Below are 15,966 nucleotides of genomic sequence, written 5' to 3'. Positions count from 1 at the left end.
TTCCTCTCCCACCCACACAGCTGCCAGGCTCTCTGCCCACTCGGCTCCCCAACCGACCGGTTCCCCACCTGTCCACACAGCTGCCCAGTTGCCTGCCCATCCGCCCAGCTGGGCAGCTCCCCAGCTGAGTGACTATTTAAAGGCAATGCGGATTCGTTGGAAATGTTTGTAAAATGACCACACTATTGTTCATATCTTTTTCCGCTTGTTAATAAAACTTGCAGGGTACGCTGCCGCAGCTATTGTCTGGATATTTCTTCACTTGAAAATAAGGTTTCCAAGGTTGGCACCTGCCAGTAAACCCCACGATCCCGCAATTCTGTTACCAATTGGTAACTTTGTGAAAGTTCGCTGCGAACGAAAGTGCGGCTTATAATCAGGTACGGCTTATAATCGTGAAATTACTGTAAATGTTTTCTTGGCTTTTTCTATGTAGTATTTGTGCTTAGTGGGATGTAGCTAAATCCATGAGTGCAAATATTACTATTTTCTAAAAAACTTCAGATAACAAACAAGTCAGAAAAGGAAAGTATCTGGGAACACCATTCATATACACCCTTAGACAAAGTCTATAAAGCAAAGAGCAGTTTGGGGCAATAAAACTGTGTAACCTTTGGTCAGTCTGCTGAGAAAACTGCTGAGATGACCAAAAGGAAGTGAAAAAAGAAAAGTTGTGTGAGTTAGGAAGCCTAAAAAAATAGGGGGGAAAAAAGTATGGATGCGGAGATAGATAGTAGTATGAGAACTCAAGAGGAAAAATACTGATATTGAAAGGTTTAAAGTGCTAAAAATTAATGGAAAAGCAGAAGATCGAAACTCAGCAAGATCAAGGATCAAGGTAAATCTAAAGGCAAAGATTATTGACCTCTCCTCACCTGAGCAGCAACTGCAATCTCATCATATTGGTGAGTATATAATGCTCATCTGGTAATATTAATCCTTACTTACAAGCTCACTACTCCTTGTTATCTACAATGTGCTTACCCATAAATAAATATTCTGCACTCTTCAGTTGTTTAAATCTTGTCCTTTACGTTCACTGTAAAAAGAACAAAAGAAATGAAAGTTGTCAAAGTGAATTAGATACAAAGGGTTACAAATTTATTACAGTAAATTCACGAATACAAGCCGCACTGAGTATAAGCCGCATCTCTGGGTGTTGGCAAATATTTCGGTTTTTGTCCATAAATAAGCCGCACCTGAATATAAGCTGCTCTGTCGTTCGCAGCAAGGACCCGCGTGCAATTAGTAACAGAACCGCGGGAGGGCGGGGTTTACTGGCTGAGCTAAGGCTGTGCAGGCTCGGCCCGCTAGGGGTTGCTGACGGGGCCAGGTGGCCCAGCCCGGTGCTGCCGCTCAGGGCCGGCCGCCGCTGCCACTGGGCTCGGGGCCACCCGCCGCTGCCACTGGGCTCGGTCACCCCGGGTCAGCGCTGCCCCGTGGTGGCAGGCAGGGACGGAGCTTCCCCCGCTCCTACGGTAGCGGCGGCGGGTGGGGACGGAGCTTTCCCGCACCCGTGGCGCCGGCGGCGGGCAGGGACGGAGCTTTCCCGCACCCGTGGCGCCGGCGGCGGGCGCGGACAAAGCACCCCGTCTCCTCCCTGAGCCGCAGCAATGGTTGCGCGGGGCTCCCGTCGGCTCCCCGAGACATGGCAATGGCGGCGTGCGCTTCCACCCACCTCCCCGGGCCGCAGCAATGGCTGCACGCACTTCGCCCCCCCTCCCCGGGCCGCGGCAATGGCTGCGCGGGGCTCCCGTTGGCTCCCGGAACCGCGGTAATGGCGGCGCCCCCCCCCCCCCGTCCTCCCCGGGCCGCAGCAATGGCGGCGCAGGGCCCCCATCGGCTCCCTGAGCTGTGGCAATGACGGCACGGCCCCCCCCTCTCCTCCCCGAGCCGCAGCAATGGTAGCGCAGGGCCCCCGTCGGCTCCGCAAGCCGCGGCAATGGCGGCACGCCCCCCCACCCGTCCTCCCCTGGGCTGCGGCAGAGGAGGGAAGAAGAGAGCTCTCCCGCCTCTCTCCCCGCCCCCCGTGCTGCCTGCAGGGAGCCAGGGCAACACAGTAACACTGTAACAATCGCAGAATGCCGGCTTTTACTGGCAGGTTCTTGGCTTGGCACCCTGGTTGGCACGTCTGGGGTTGTAAATGTCAGAAAATTATTCACATATTAGCCGCCCCCGACTATTAGCCGCACTTCCGGGTTTCCACCAAAATTTTTGTCAAATTGCTGCGGCTTGTATTCGTGAAATTACTGTATCTTTTATACAAAGACCAAAAACAAAAAGGAAACAGACCTCCATAGAACGAGGTGGAGGACAGGAAATTGAGTTATGTTTGCAGTACCACAAGCCTGGTAAGTCCTGAAGGTATTTTCATATACAACATGTTATCAGGAGCCTTTATATCCACATTGAATGGATTATTATGAAATATGCCGTCTCCTAGACTTATTGTGCTCATTCCATATAGGATCCATGCACAGCAACTTTCACCTGCAAAAATTATATGAACATAAGATTGACATATAAATAGGCAAGAAGAAATAGGGTTTTCATATTAGAAAATAATCACAGCATTGCAATCAAACTCAAAGGGTGGCCTGGATGGTACTGAGTGGAAGATTTCTAATCGACTTCAGCTGTAATGTCTATACTGCCTTTGACTTCCCTAGATTCAAGTTTCAATTTATCAAGACAAGTGCTGTGCATCAGTAAGGTGCATTCTGTGAGCTGCCTTTGCCCGCAGACTCAAGCAAATAGAACACACTGCAGAGGACAGTCCCTTTATTGTGTGCCTCCACCAGCACAGTGTAAATCACACTTCTTGGCTGACCCCTGTGCCATGCTCCCACCACAAGGCTCTCCAAACACATCTCCTTAAGAGTGGGCTGCAGCTCATCATTATAATGTCTGTGCTAAATTTGTTTGCAGGAGCTTTGTACCAGCTGCTGGTGAGTGTCAGAAGCCCTTCGTTAGAGAACTCAAGCCTGTTTCTTTCTCTGTGCTGAGGCCAAGGGCAACAAAAGTCTCACATAACCTGCTAGCATTGGAAGGCACTTCATGCACTCCAGCAAAGGGATGTTTGTCCTTTGTTTGACATTTTACAAGATACAAGAAAAGTAAGAATTATCTTCCTGCCTTCTGCTTAGTGTCACCTCTGAAATCTGCAACTCTGGCACAAAATGTTTAAAATCCTCTTCTAGTTCATAAGAAGACATCCTCCACTCTCTGGATTTTGGCATTTCATTGAGAATAGTGTGGAAAAATGCATCACTATGTCACAGTCATGCAGCACAGCTTCCATCCCTGCACATTTATGTCAAAGATGATGCTATTCACTCCCCAGCTGGCTGTCGAAAGGTGTTCACCTTTCAATCCACTGCCTGCTGAAGACATCTATTTAAAACTATCATGGTATTCATGCCAACATCTTCAATCTTACTGTCCTTGCTGTTAGCCTCACAAGTGGAGAGTTTTAACCACAGGTAATGTGTCTGCTCCTGCCATTGCTGGCTTCCAAACTTCACTGATTTTTCAAGCAGGTGCTGACTCTCTGTATGGGGGTAGGAAAGATGTGCATGTTTAGCTGGCTGGCTCCACTGCAGTGAATTTCACACTATCACCTGGAGACCAGAATTTTGACAGACAAATACCAGATTTCCGTCCTACACACTTTGTCAAAACTGAGGTGAGGGCTAGTTCTTCCCTATTTTTTAGCTTAAGTATAGTCTGAAGTGGGTCAGCTTCAGCACAATTTGTGGTCTGTAGGGGTAGAGTGGAAGTCTGACATGGTGTTCTCACCATAGTTTGAAGCTCATTTGTGATCCAATTTATTCAAGTTATTACTCATGGGAAGTACTCAACAATCTGGTACTAAATAATTTGTCTGTCTTTTCGGAGCTCAGACCTTTATCTAACCTATACCAGATGAGTTAGGCCACACTGGGCACACAACTTTTCTGACAGATAATGTTCTGAAATGAATCTGCTGCATATCAGGAGAAATAAGACACTCTCATGCAAGCTTTGCACAATCTCTCTAAATTATAAATAACATATGGCTTCAGAAAACATGCATTTTTCCTCTCTTGATACACTAATATATACACCTTCTAACTCAGAGAGTTAAAAGCAGATGTTTCACCTACATAACCATTTGTATACCTAAGTAACACAAATTATAGCCAATGGATATAAAACTGACCACACATAAATATCCAGCATTTACAAATTACCCCTATTTCAATACTGGCACTTCTAAGCGGTTGTCATGTTCTAAAATACCTGGATTAATAGAGAGGAAGAAAATAGCATTTGGGCTTAAAATTCACATTGGCCCATTCTCACCATCTCTGTAAATGCTTGCATTCCCAGAATGTCATACACATGCAAACAAAATCAGAATTAAAGCATCACAAAATGCTTTCTGTGGAGTTGCTTAAATTGCTGCAGATTTTATGAAAATAGTCCAATATATACACAAGTATTGGGGAAATATGGACTTGACTCACACACAGGTAAAACCTGTCTCAGTATGCAGAGGGAAAAAACCTGTTCTCTAAAGTACAGAGGCCATCTATAATTAATATCTTTTAAATTATACCATCTTCCTCAGAAGCATTAATTATGAACTAAAACATATAATTATAGAAACCAGTTGGTACTCATCCATAAGAGCAAGCATGAGTTTCAAAATTCATATCAGCTACAAAAATTTTCCTTTTTTTGAATAATAACACTAAGTTCAGTCATTCCAACTCACTCACATTTTGATATATTGTGTAGGTCTTACTTTGCAAAGATGTGAAGTACACTATACATCCAGAATGTATGTGTGATATATGTTAATAACAAAATACAATCAGAAATAGGGTGAAACAGGGAATACTATATAACAAAGAGCAGTTGCTTTTGTACATTTCCCACTTTGAAAAAACCATATCTCCCCCAGTTATGTCCACATTAATTATTAGTTCTGTCCTATCACAAAGGTGTTTTCAAACCCTTTGCATTATTAGTTATTTTTTTTCTGTAGATGATAGTGTGCTCTGGAGAGAAATTTCTAGCAGGCACCTAAGTGTTTTCCTGAGTAAAAAGGAACTGTTAGAGATGTTCAGGTTTTATAAATAAAAGAAAGGAAGACAGACAACCTTTAAATTCTCTTGTGGGGACAGGCTCATAACTGTCACTAACCTGAATGCTCAAAACCAGGGGGAAAAATTCACAGTATGTCCCTGAATTTTCAAAGTGGTAAAACAGAAGTTGCTATTTCATATAGATAGAATTGGAAAACAATTTTTCCTAAAATATATTAATATTCTAGATATTCTGACCAACTGTGATTTACTCTTTAGATATAAAGTACCACAACGTAGTAACTGAGGGAGGAAGCAGATGAATGCTATACATTATGTGCCTTCTGAAAACTGGGATCTCTTACCATTCATTATCACTCTGTGTAACAGCTGTCCTGTTTCCAGTTGTAGGCAGAGAAAAACAAATGCCTTGCATGACCAAAATGTCTGGAAAGAGGGATGGTTTCTTTACGTGCCTTTGTTCCATGGTACAGAATGGGGAAGCCTTCCACATCCTTCCTCTGGGAGGAAAATAGCAGCAGGGAAGCCTGGTGCCAGCCCTTCCATGGAAGAAACATCCCAAAATCTGGCTCATCTAAACTATATGAAAGATAACTCCAAATCAAACTTGTAGCTTGTACAAGAGACGTATAACTATGTTTAGTGAGGTTCTATAAATTTACATTGCCCTGCTTTAAGGTTCTTTGTATATCCAATAAATATGAACAGAGTAATTTCCCAAGTTTTCCATGTTTGTTCAGATGCTTTCAAATTTATAGGGCAATTATCAAACTAAGGCAGTGCTTACCTCTTAATTAGTAGTAAAATGTATTTTAATACTTCCCTTTCACTGAAGTTTTTAAATTACTAAAACAGAAGTCAGGATCCTGTTAAGCAGAAGGATAAGACTATTTAGTGCACTTTTTTTATCGGACCCCACTTTCCAGTCCACAGGATAACCCTGAATCTTCTGACAAAGCCAAACGTTTCACAGTGAAAATGATGGAGTTTCAAAATGCCTTCACAATCTGCCATCAGCCTACTCCAACTGGGTGTTCAACCTCTCTTCATTTGTAAGCCTGAAAGTATTTTGATTGTTACAGTACTTGGTAAATCTTAAAAAAAAACAGCTGGGACTTCAGAAACAGAATACATTAATTACAGACACATTTACACATGCAAAAGCTGTAAATGTAAGACGGTCAAATAATTCTGACAGTCCATCTTCCCTGACTCAAAGCCTTAGCCAGATCGTTTTATTGGGATACAAAAGAGTATTTTATGGGAGAAGAAGAGATGTAATACAAACCAAACTTGTTGCTCGAAAACTATGCAGTGACATTTATTTTACCACTTCATGAAAGAAAGGTGAGAAGAATTGTGCAGGAAAAAAACCCTTTTTGAGCAGGAAGGAGTAGTTCTATCTTGACATGGATGGGAGATAAAAGCAACTCTGTCCAAGATTTCTCTTTTACTTGGTTCTGACGATAATGATACAGGGCAGTCCAGAGAGAAAAATAACAACTGACACACTCTCTGCCCTGCTTGTCTTTATGTTATAAGATTTCAGACATTGAATCATCTGTCCCTCAAACTCACAATATTAGATGGAGGAAAACTCAGAGACAACATTTATTATACTATAACCAGTAGCAGTTTTCAAGGCATTGCAGGAGTAACAAAAAGGCTGGAAGCAGGCAAAAGGTTTTGAGGGAACACAACCAGGAAGTAATGTCATGCTCAGCAGTAGAACTGGGGTAGTGGGAGAAGAAAGGGAAAGGCAAGTTGGCTTTCAAAAGTGGCCATCTCTCAGAGACTGTCTGGGTATCACTCTGTTTGTGCAGAGTGGTAAATAATTGCTTTTTGCATCACTTGCTGGGTTTTTCCCCCATTTTCCTTTACTTAAACTGTGCTTATCTCAACTCCTGATTTTTATGAGTTTTGCTCTTCCTAGACTTTCCCCTGTACTGCTGGGGGTAGGTGTGGATGGAGTAGATGAGCAGGCAGCTGAGTTGTCGCTGGCCAGGATCAACCCACCACACATTACCTTCTAAAAAAAAATTACCCTTACTTCAAGAATGAAATTATGTCTCAGAAAATACATTCAAGCTCTTACACAGACCTCACGCGAGTACAGTAATTTCATGACCATAAGGTGCACCAGACTGTAAGGCGCACCCCCCGTGTGTTGGCAAATTTCGCAACTTTGTAGCTCATATAAGGCGCACCAGACTATAAGGCGCACTTTTTTTGCAGCGAGGCTCTGCCCCCAGCTCCCCCCACACAGTTGCTGGTCGAGGCCCCGCCTCAACCCGGCAGCCAACGGGCCCCCGGGCCCGTTCGGCTATGTCCGCCACCTCTCCGTGCAGCATCCCCAGGGCCCCGCTGCTCCAGGAGTTCCCTGGCACTCCAGGTGACCTGATGCCGGCAGGCTCGCCCTGTGCCTCCGCCACCCCAATTCCGGCCGCTTTCCCCGCCACCGCACGGGGGCCACCCCGATGCAAGCGGCTTTACCCCCATGCCCGGGTTGCGCTGCCGTGCTTTCCCCCTACCCCACGCGGCTGCTGCCCCGATGCCGCCAGGCTTGCCCTGGCCTGGCGCTGGTCTGATGCCGCTACCAGGCGGGCTCTGCTCGGCTGGGGACTGTTGCGGGTTCGCACTTCCAGGGTGGCAAATGTCGCAACTTTATACATCAGATAAGGCACACAGGACTATAAGGTGCGCTTCCAGTTTCAGGGGAAAATTTTAATCAAAAAGGTGCGCCTTATAGTTGTGAAATTACTGTATTTATTCCAATGTTTTCAACTCTATAGCTCTCATTGCAGAGAAGACAAATATATTAACACCAATAATGGAACACAATTTTTAATTTGTAATTTGATTACACTTCCATTTTAAAATAATTTTAGACCTATAACAATTATTAAAAGATCAATTTCTTCCTATAAACAGGGTTAAATATCTGACTCCCATTTAAACCATGGAAAAAAATTGCTAGAGTCTCAGTAACCGTACCTCAAGGAGAATATGTTACCACAGTGGCAAAGAAGAAAACAGCAGTAGCTACTGCCTAGCATTCCACAGACCTCAGTTTCATTAAGTAATGTAGCAAAGAAGAATCTCCTTTTTTGCAGGAAATGACTTGTCTTTTTATAGAATTATTTTTTATTATTAGAAGTGAACATAACATCTGAGATTCACAGGTATTCATATGATTACGCAGATAATTTCTTATTGATCAAATAAAATTATTTAAGAATATGACTTACTCTGTGAGGGGTTTCACAGTCATCATTCTTAGCATAGATATGCATCATGATCTAGAATCTCAATGGTATTTGTTAAAAATAACATTTGCATAAGAGTAAACGGAAAATTGTGTTTCAATTTGCTACAAATTAAAGTAGATTATTTATAATAACTTAATATTCTTGCTGTGCCTGAAGCTTTTCCTTCTTCTCTTTCCAAATTAGCAAAATTTCTTCCCAAAAGGTACCTGTTCTTGCAAGTCCCCTGACTGTGATCTGTAAGAATTTTCCAGACTATGGACTGAAAAATGAGATAAAGATTACACAGTAAAAATAATCTAGCAGAAAAAGCCCAACTATCCCAGATAAACTGTTTTCCTGTGCTTCAGCCAGTTATTCTCATGCAGAAGACTGAATTTTCACCACTGGATTTTCACCACCGTCTAATTTACTTAACAGAAACTCTCCAAGCCGGTTCTCACTTATGATCAAGTTTTATAAATTCTCCATTTTTCTTCCTCATTCTCATAAGGAGGTCAAGGCCTTTTTTGTAACACCTCCCATCTTCCCCACACTTACCAAGATAAACACAAAAGAGTTCATTGCTTATGGTCTGCAAAATCCATATTATCTCTCTCCCTTTTTATTCGTGTATGCCTTTCTCACTGCTACCTGATGGTATTATTCATAGTGGAGCTCTCTGATATAAACCCTGACTTCACACAAGTTTCTTCATGCAAGAAAACAGCCAACAAGTCAAGATCATTGGGAATATGTAGATAAATAAGTTGCATTTCAAAATTAAGTTGTAATCCAGCCAGTGCTGAATATACATTTTTGCAATAGATGCAAAAAATCTCTGATTTTTAAAAAAAACCAGTCTGAATGTATGAGAGAATGATTCATAATTAGGAAAAATCATAATTAGAAAACAGGGTCACAAGCTTTTGCTTTCTTCCCCCAAAAATTTGGTACAGTAATTTCACAACTATAAGGTGCACTCTTTTGACTAAAATTTTGATGGAAACCCAGAAGTGCACCTTATAATCCAGTGCGCCTTATATATGGAGGGGAGCTGGCAGGGCTGCGGCAGCCGGGTGGAGGTGGGGCTCTAGGGTCACGGTGCCGCGGCTGCCAGGTGGAGGTGGGGCCATGGAGCCACGGCCGCCGGGTGGACGCAGGGTTGCGACTGCCGGGTGGAGATGAGGCCGCAGTGCCGCAGCCGCCAGGTGCAGGCAGGGCCGTGGCCAGCAACCGCGCTGGGGAAGCTGACGGAGGATCCTTGCTGCAAAAAAAAGAGTGCACCTTTCAGTCCAGTGCACCTTATATATGGGCAAAAGTTCGGAAATTTGCCGACACCCGGAAGTGTGCCTTATAATCCAGTGCACCTTATAGTCTTGAAATTACTGTAATTTTAGTGATTTTACTAATTTTTTTCCTCTTCCCTGAGAAGTAGTGAGCACAATTTAAGACTCTTCCTGCAGTGATTGTTTATGTAAAAGGAAGGAATTGGAGACTCTGTCCTTGAGCATTTAATGGGATTTATATCAAGAGGTTTTTTGCTGTGGTTTTTAATGCAAAATGAACAATGGGTTGCTGAAAATATAATTATTATTGTTTTTAATTGTGCAATTCTATAGCATGGAAAACCCATGACAAAGATTTCAATAAGCTTTGTCTGTACTAGAAAGGCAGCTGTGCTGCCTAGGAAATAATCCAAATGTAAATAAACCCTTCATGGTAATTTGACAAGGCTATATAATCAATTTCAATACATAAAGTAATACCATCTACTCCTCTAAAGATTCTTCATCTGAATGCATCTTATTTTGACAGTCATAATGTTTACTTACTCCATTTTTCTAATGCTTACTCTTTATATGACTCAGGGATAAGTACAAGAAAGGTCTAGGTGAAAATGTGCCCTACTTTTAAGAGAATATTCATTTTCCCATAACGATGATTTATTTTTTAAGTTATCTTTGAAAATGCAACCCAGACCTCCTTCCTGCTTTGGCCATTTCCATGTCAACTTCCCACTGTTACATATCAGCATGCCCAGACACAGAAGCGTTGGAGTGACTGACAGGAGCCATTATTCTGAAAAACATTGATTCAAGACAACAGGGGGCCACAATGTAGGTCGTGATAGAAAGAAAACTGTTGAAAAAGAGATTTGATAAATATTCAGATTTTTACTGACTGTGATGCTTGAAAAGACAAATACTAATATTTTTGTTCGTAGCTAAATCTCTGCAAAATGACAACAACAAGTAGCTCAAAACCCCCTATAAATCCATCTCCAGTTTGCCATCAGATATTTGGTGAGGGTTTTTTAAAATCCTTCTTAAGATTAGATAAGATTTAGTGCTCTGACAGTCATATTAGAAACTAGGTGTTCACAGAATCAGACAGAATTGCAGAACAGGAAAATAGAGCTTAGTATCTTAAATTATTCCATCTTCATCAGACACAATTCATTCACTTCGGCATAAATTATTTTTGGCTGGAAATTAGAAGGGTTTCAAAGTTCTCTTCACCTTAATTCACTTTTTACCTAAGTCAATTGCAAATTTCTCATTATCTGTAATAGCTGTGACTTTAACTCCATGTGAACCAAAAGAGCCTACCTTGCTTTCTAAACCAAAAGTAGTTATTTTTGAGAATGGTACTGTAAATAAAAAACCCAATGTGAATCAAATTATTTCATTTTATATATAATTCATCATTGCTGCAACATAAATAATTCTGGGCCTGCTCGGTTATTTTTTATTGAATCCTTTACTTTGATTTTAAAGACTGGATCCTTCTTTCTAGTGAATTAACAGGAATTTTGGCTGACTTACTGTTTGCATTGCATCAATTAAATCTTAGCTAGTAAAAATATATATTCCAAGATCCTTTTAAAATTTAATTTTAAGAACCTAAGATCTTGGCTTAAAGACAATAAAATCACGATGACAAACAGGAAACCCTAGTTGATAGCACTCATTAAACAGTAAAGAAAACAGTTACTATAACTTTCTAAGCATAGGAATCATTGCATGTGAGTATACAACCATTTGGCAAAAAAAGTGCATCACAAAAATCAGCTTAAATCCATATAGAGAATTCAGTACAACACAGTGGTTATTTAGTTCATTTCTATATTAAGATGTTCCTCTTACTGTAAATTTTCATTTTAAAAAATCATTTCAGTTGTCATCTTGTTTTGTCATATTCCATTGAAGTGTTAGTAAAGTTGATATATAATAAACAATCAGGATTTTCTTACTTCTTACTTCAACTTTCTCTTCTTACCTAAAGATTTTTTTCATCTTTATTCACATTTTGTACATGCAAAGTGCTTTGCTTTACTGCTCAAGCTACTTCACAACAAAACCAAAAAAACAACCACTTAAGTGATTTCTCTGACAACAAATTCTTATCTGTGCAGTCCATGAGAAGCCAAATCCAAGTCCTGAACATCCTTGACCTAAGAGGAATTTCGTCTGCTACATTCTTCCCTCGTTTCCTTTATTTAACCAAATTGATATTATTATTAGCTTTACAAGTCTTCTATCGTGAAATTTTCCAATGCTCAATCACACAATCTTATTGCCTCAAAATATCCTGCAGTACCTCATCAGCATGAAGAATGAAGTCATTAAGGCACACATTCTTCCTCTTGCTCAAGAACTCCCTTCACTCCCTTGATTCTTACACAAGCAGTCCATTATTCAGAGAAGGCAGGGATAACACAGTGGGAAATCCACGTTCAGGCACCCATTTCTGCCAGTTCAAGGCCAGACACAGAAGGCATCCATGCTGCTCAGGGAATCAGGATGTGGAGATGTCCCTGCTGGCAGTGCAGGAGCTGATGGCTCACCTGGAAGTGGCCTGTGGTGCTCAGTGCAGTGTGATGCTCATGCTGCTCCTCCAGTCTGAAGGAATTACACAGGCACCACTGAGTGTGATGCAAGCCCCTCTGCTCACACTGTTCTCTTCACTCTGCTTGAGACAGTGATTTACTGGAGTACTAGAAGGATAAGAAGTCAGTCTACTTTTTGAAGTAATCTTAGAAAAGAACAGGATTATTTTACCTCTCAGTATTCACTGAGACAAGAAGCTCCTCTCAAGCAGAGATTCAGGTTTATGTCCCCACTTTAATTTTGGACTTGAATCACTCTCTTCTATTACCCAGGTAGGTATCTTTACTGAAAGTTCGCAAGTTATTATCTAGTGCCTTACTAGCTATGCTTTTGTTCACAGAAACTTACTCATTTATACACATTCATACATACATTCCTACAGGTTGGGTAAAAATACCAACATAAAGCTCACCAACCAACCCCTGGAAGTAAGAAAATTCATCATAATTTTAAACACTCAGTGCTGGCAAGAAAAATCCTCTGCAGATACCATTAGAAAAGCCCCTGCTCAATTGCTGGTATGGTTTAAACCACAGAGCAAAGCCAGGAAAAATGGCAATTATATATTGTGAAAATTATTTTCCAGATGAAAGGTGAAAATTAAATACAAGAACACAGCCAAAAAACTAAACACAATTTTTGTAAAAGCAAGTGGTTCCTATGTAAAATACCTATTGGTATACCAATGATACTGATCTTATAAAAATTAATTTTCAATACAAATACATACAAAATTAATAATAAATAAATTATAAAACATTATAAAAATATGTATTTTTTCTTTACTAGGTTTAAACACAAAGTTTTACATGAAAAATATTTGCCTATTGATATATCTTGACTCTATATAAAATATATTTGCATGTCAATTTTTAAGTTTTCAAGCATTTTCCACAATGAAAATGTTAAAAAAAAGCAAATGCAATATTTTAAAGTGATGGAGTAAATAAATTACAAAAAATTATTTCAATCAATCATTTGTATAATGATTCAAGAAACACTTTCAATAAGTGAGCTGTCATTAATGGTTAAGGTGAGACTTCAGCTGTGCTGGTGCAACAAAACACTTAATTGTGAGGTTTCAATCAACAGCAAGGAAGGCTTAGCATGCCGATTCAGGAGCAGGCACCAAGACAAAGAAGACCTACTACAGAAATAGGCAGAAGCAGGCAGCTACCTGTGGGGATGCTGAGAGCACTTTTGGGAACACGGATATTAACCTGCCTGTTATAAAAGCAGAGAAAGTAAAACATAGCAGAACTCAGCCAAATTTTATCTCCTCCCTCTTCCTATCTACACACAAACTCAGTAGGGGAGTATCTCATTGTCAGTACCTACAATTTCTCTTTCTGGCACTTGGAACATAGCTCAGTTCACTAACCACCCCATCTTAACATGTATAATTACAGTAATTGTACAACTATAAGGTGCACCCTTTTGACTAAAATTTTGATCCAAACCCGGAAGTGTGCCTTATAATCTGGAGAGTATTATATATGGACAAAGTTCAGAAATTTGCAAACCCGGAAGTGTGAGCTACGAGCCGACCACAGCTGAAACAAACCCCCAAACACTGACAAAGTGTTGTGGGTTACAATACAGGATGTGATCAAAGTTTCTATTCTATCACTATCTGTAGTGACCAAGTGAGGGCAGCGCTCCTTACCTCTGTGGGAGATACTCTGCTATTGGGCCATCCATTGAAACCAGGCGGGGCTTTGTTCTTTATTTTCGTACCCCCAGCCTTCCTCCAGGGAATTATCTTCTGCTCATGGCCCATTGAGTCCCACTGTGTGACTAATAAAATTACTTTATCCCATTGAGAGTTGCTCCAGCCAGGGGGGAGAGCCAAGCCTTTCTTACATAGATAAAAACTGAAATTCTAGGACACCAGGTAGCCCTTTCTCTACTGGACTCTAGCAAAAAAAGAGATTTCTCCACATCACTACTAGATTTCTGGAAGGAAACTGCACTTTCTACATGACCACTGCTTCAACTAAACCACATCTGTCACTGCAAGAAGACTGCAGCCACTATTTAATCAAACTGCTACCAACACCCTGCCTGTAGGGGTGTCAGGTCGTACTCGGACTTTGTCAGGGTTTGGAGTTTGTTTCTTTGTAGTACTGTATTTCTATTTTAATTTCCCTAGTAAAGAACCGTTATTCCTAATTCCCATATTTTTACCTGCAAGCCCCATGATTTCAAAATTATAATAATGTGGAGGGAGAGGGTTTACATTATCCATTTCAAAGAGAAACTCCTGCCTTTCTGAGAAGACACCTCTCCTCCAAACTAAGACACAAAGTCAGAGCACAGCCTGACGCCCCATCAGGGTGACACCCATCAGTCAGGGTGTTGGTAGTAGTCCCATTAAATGGCGGCTACAGTCCTCCTGCAGTGACAGATGTGGTTCAGTTGAAGCAGTGGTCTTGTAGAAGGATGCAGTCTCACTCCGAAGGATCAGTGATGATATGGGAAAAAAAGTCCAGTTTTCCTCTGGAGTTCAGGGAAAAGAGGGCCACTTGGTGTCCCAGAATTTCAGTTTTTATCTAGGTAGGAAAGACAGGGCTCTCCCCACTGGCTGGAACAAATTTCAATGGGGTAAAGTAACTTTATCAGTCACACAGTGGGACTCAATGGGCCATTTGCAGAAGATAACTCCCTGGAGGAAGGCTGGGGGTGCAAAGATAAAGAACAATGCCCTACTGGTTTCAATGGATGGTCCATTAGCAGAATATTTCCCACAGAGATAAGGATCACTGCCCCACCTGGTCACAACAGATAGTGATAAAATAGATACTTTGATCACATCCTGTATTGTAACCCAAAACAGCATGTCTGGCGTGATTGTTATTAATTCATTACTTCGCTGCCAACGGACCATCACTGCAAAAAAAAAAAAAAATTCGCCTTGTACTCCAGTGGATCTTATATATGGACAAAGTTCAGAAATTTGCTGATTCCCAAACGTGCGCCTTATAAAGCGGTGCGCCTAAAAGTCATGAAATTACTGTAATTTCCTCTCCATTACCTGCTGCCAGACATGAGGCTGCTTTGGAGCACTGGAGAGGCTACTCTTGGAGCAGGGCCGCCCTGGGCAGGTGCAAAGGCAGACGTCCACATGGATGTCCTGTCTCTGCCCTCACAGGGACCAGCAGTAGAGCATTTGTAGGAGCAGAGCAGGGCCGTGACTCTGCCCCTACAAAGCTTCCAAGCACCTGGGTGCATTTGCCAGCTCCATGGGCATCTCTGTCAGAAGGATGTCATAAGAAATGACAAAAATACCTGTGAGGGTTGAAACCGATACTTGCTCAGCCCTAAGGAGAAACAGGACTTTAATCAAATCAAGCAGTTCAGAATTCCACAGCATTCCCAGCTGGAACCTAAATCCAGCACTGAGGCAGTTCCTGAGAAAAAAGCAGTTCTCTCCCAGTCAAATGCAGAAAATCAGAAGCACTCAGACAGTTCTTTCAAGGAACGCTAATTTAGTTAACGCCTATCGTAACTTATTTAACACCTATCATAATTTATGTCTACCTGTCACCAAAGGGCTCTCCCATGACAGTGAACACCAGCTTGGAGCCTGGGGGCCGTCTTGGGCCAGCTTCCTGGAGACCATGCAGCCCCCATGGTCTCCTGGACACTGTCTGTGCCACCAAGCTGGGGCTGTCCCCAGCTGGCTCCGGCACGGCATCCTGGGAGCCCTGTGGTGGACACTCGTGGCTGCAGGAC

At 41.8% G+C, this 15,966-nt stretch overlaps 1 long non-coding RNA gene across 1 annotated transcript in view; it reads right to left on the bottom strand.

Moving 5' to 3' along the window:
* LOC116997097 overlaps positions 1-15,966 on the bottom strand; it is a 174,051-nt gene that overhangs the window by 44,358 nt on the left and 113,727 nt on the right. The window contains exons 2-3 of the long non-coding RNA XR_004418089.1: positions 2,293-2,490; positions 985-1,039 (exon numbers count right to left, since the gene is read on the bottom strand). This is a non-coding gene — a long non-coding RNA (uncharacterized LOC116997097). The remainder of the gene's footprint in view (positions 1-984; positions 1,040-2,292; positions 2,491-15,966) is intronic.

The sequence above is a fragment of the Catharus ustulatus genome, chromosome 5 (genome assembly GCF_009819885.2).
Source record: "Catharus ustulatus isolate bCatUst1 chromosome 5, bCatUst1.pri.v2, whole genome shotgun sequence".
Classification (NCBI taxonomy): Eukaryota; Metazoa; Chordata; class Aves; order Passeriformes; family Turdidae; genus Catharus; species Catharus ustulatus.
The sequence above is the reverse complement of the archived record's forward strand: the minus strand, read 5'-3'. Positions and strand labels throughout refer to the sequence as shown.